Consider the following 3453-nt stretch of genomic DNA (forward strand, 5'->3'; position numbering starts at 1 on the left):
ATTAAAAAATGAATAATAGTTTACTAATGTACCCTCCTATTTAAATAAACTGAAAATTAAAAGAAAATCTATGATAGGTTATAATTTATTTTTTCTCACACTAAGAATTATTTCTGAAATGAACCTAATCCTATATATATATATATATATATATATATAGAGGGGTATATAGGGGATGGTTCAAGAGAGAAATGATATTATTGGAAGAAATGTAAGAAATGAATATGGACCACTAGTTTTGTTTTAAGTTTTAAATGCTTAAAACTAAATAAAGAAACTATTAATTATTCTCTTTCTTCAATTAATATAACTAATAAACTATAATACTTATTTATTTAATTAATATAACTAAATAAATTATTATAATTAGAAAATATTAAGAACCCATTTATTTTTATAACTTTCTTTTTGTTTCTTGAATTTTTATCCTACACACGTATAATTTATTCATACATTAAAATTTCTTTCTATCCAAAACTAATTTCTTCCAACTCAATATATTAATATCCATCAACACATACTTACATTATGATAAATAATACCACAAAATAATTTTACATGTGTTTGCATTAGATATCAACAAAAAACATACAACCTACACAAAAACGTATAATCTACACTTGTTATAAAAATAAGACAACATATAACCTACACACGAAAAACATTTAACCTACACACAAAATTCATCATCAATAAAATACACACGCACACGAAAACATATAACCTACACACAAAAAACACCTACACACGAAAATTTTAACTTTGTGTAGATTATCTACACTTGTTCAAAACAAGTGTAGGTTATATAACTTTGTAGGTTATATAACTTTGTGTAGATTATACGTTTTTATTGCTCAAAACTAGTGTAGGTTGTAAATTTATTAAACTTAAATACGTTGATATATGCTATATATTGAGTGGAAATTATTTTTTTAATATAAAAAAATAGTATTATATGAATAAATTGTAATTATGTTGAATAAAATGAAGAATGTGTAAATAAAAAATAAAACTAAATTAATGTTTTTATCTTTTTAATTAGTATAGTTAAATTAGTTATATATATTAATTAGAGATATTTATTATGGTTATATTAGTTGTATTAATTGGAGAGAGAGAGTGCATTTATTGTTGCATTAACATCTTTTTTATTTATTTTTAAATATTTAAAACCTAAAATAAAACTAGTGACTCATATTCATTTGTAAGGCCCCGAACCCGGTAGCCCTACTTTAGCGTCGGATTTACTCATAAACACAGTCCTTCAAATCAGAGTTTATTAAAACTTTTCGCGGAATGTAAAACATCAATCATTTGTTACAAAACATTAAATCTTTTCTTTGATACCATAACACCAAACTTTATATCCAAAACATTTTTACTTCTTTCTTCAGATGCCAGCCGTTCAATCCATGCCATGCGTCATCCTCTCGCTAGCTCTGTAATCGGCTCACCTGCGTGCATACTAAAAGTCAGCTACGCTGAGTGAGTTCTAGTTAATCAGGCAACATACAATCCATTCCCATATATTACTTCCCGTATCCGGAGACACATATTACTACCTTAACCTTGTATAAATATCCATAGGAGGATCGTCACGTAATATCTATTAAAAGAACCATTACCATTACCCTACCATATATAATTTCCATAGGAGGAACACTATACTATCCATAGAAGGAACACTTTACTATCCATAAAAGGAACACTTTACCTTCCATAAAAGGAACACTTTACCTTCCATAAAAGGAACACTATACCTTCCATAAAAGGAACACTATTCCTTCCATAAAAGGAACACTATACCTTCCATAAAAGGAACACTATACTTTCCATAAAAGGAACTCTATACTTTATTATTTAATATCCATGTAAGGAGCTAGTCACTTCCCTCGACGATACGTGCAATATCCGAAGATCGTTCACGTACCGGCAAGCAATCATTCATCTATTTCACATTATCCATATAAGGCATACACATAAAATTTATATCCTTTCGTTCATACTTTCTTACTTTCTTTAGTATTATCTTACTTTCATATCTTACGTTATAAAGAGCATTACGCCCTGCATTCCTCGAGTATTACTAGGGCTCGGTACCCTCTTCGTAACCATACAACCATACGTTATCATTTCTTTCTTCTATTATCTCTATCATGTTCATACACATAAACATACATAACATACTTACCTTATACATAGCGTTACAACCTGACAGTACGTGCAATATCCGAAGATCGTTCACGTACCATCAAGCAATCATTCATACATTTCACATTATCCATATAAGCATACACTTATCTCTTAGGATAAGCGTATTAACAAACATATTGAGTATGCACACAGCCCCGAAAACATAACACATAAATGGGGCTAGAAACTCACCTGAACACGGTTACGTTCACCGTTAATCGTAATCCCTTTCTTCAGTTGTGCACGGCTGACTGTATAACAAGTATACGTATCAATTAACTATCACTTCTCATAATGTATCTCTATCTTTATATGACCCTCAACGAACGGGGGTACGGGGGCAGCGCCCCTGGCAGCGGGGTCTAGGGGCGGCAGCCCCTAGCAGGGTCCAAGGGGCAGAGCCCCTGGCTGGGGTCGAGCTGCCAGGCCAGCTTGGAAAAATTTTATTTCCATTAACTGTCTTAACACATTTTTCATTAGGTTTTTAATTTATTTTCTAATCGAACTTGGCTTTAGGCGAAGTTAAACCTCAGGCGAACTTAGCTTTAGGCGAAGTTAAACCTCAGGCGAACTTATCATCAGGCGAACTTAGCTTGCAGGCGAAGTTCATCAGGCGAACTTAGCTTGCAGGCGAAGTTCATCGCTTGAAGGCGAAGTTGCCCAGATGAAGGCGAAGTTGCCCAGATGAAGGCGAAGTTGCCCAGATGTCCGCTGTTTCGGTTTCTTATCAACATTTCGGGCGATTTTAACACCCTTGTTAAGGTTCAATACCACCCACTATACTTCCCGACCATTTTCGGTCGTTTATACACTAAAAGCTCGGATCTTTAAACTTCCAAGATCTAGAATCATACCTTTTGAGCTTGTTTGGATCTCGTTTATCTTGGTATCACCACTAATCTTTATCTCTTGCCCGGACCTCGCTCGATCCTTCCTTCTTTCTCGGCCCGGCCGGCGGCGGTGGGTGTGCTTGGTGTGTGTGTATGTGTGTGTTTAGGAAGTTTGGTGAAAATGAAGATATTTTGGGATTTTGGGGGTATTTATATCCCTGAAATCCCATTCTTATTTAACCCATCTCAATTAATCCAAATCCATAACCAACGTCCATTACCCGACACTAGCCCGACCCATACCAACTCCTACTCTTTTATTTATTTCCTGATAACCCGAGTAAACTTTCCCTCTATTATTAAGTAATATAATTAATATTATCTTGAAATTTCGGGATGTTACATCATTTCTCTCATTTTTTGCAATAAT

Source organism: Bidens hawaiensis, unplaced genomic scaffold, assembly GCF_021521415.1.
Source record: "Bidens hawaiensis isolate Kalapana, Puna unplaced genomic scaffold, B.hawaiensis_p1.1 tig00030316_1, whole genome shotgun sequence".
Lineage (NCBI taxonomy): Eukaryota > Viridiplantae > Streptophyta > Magnoliopsida > Asterales > Asteraceae > Bidens > Bidens hawaiensis.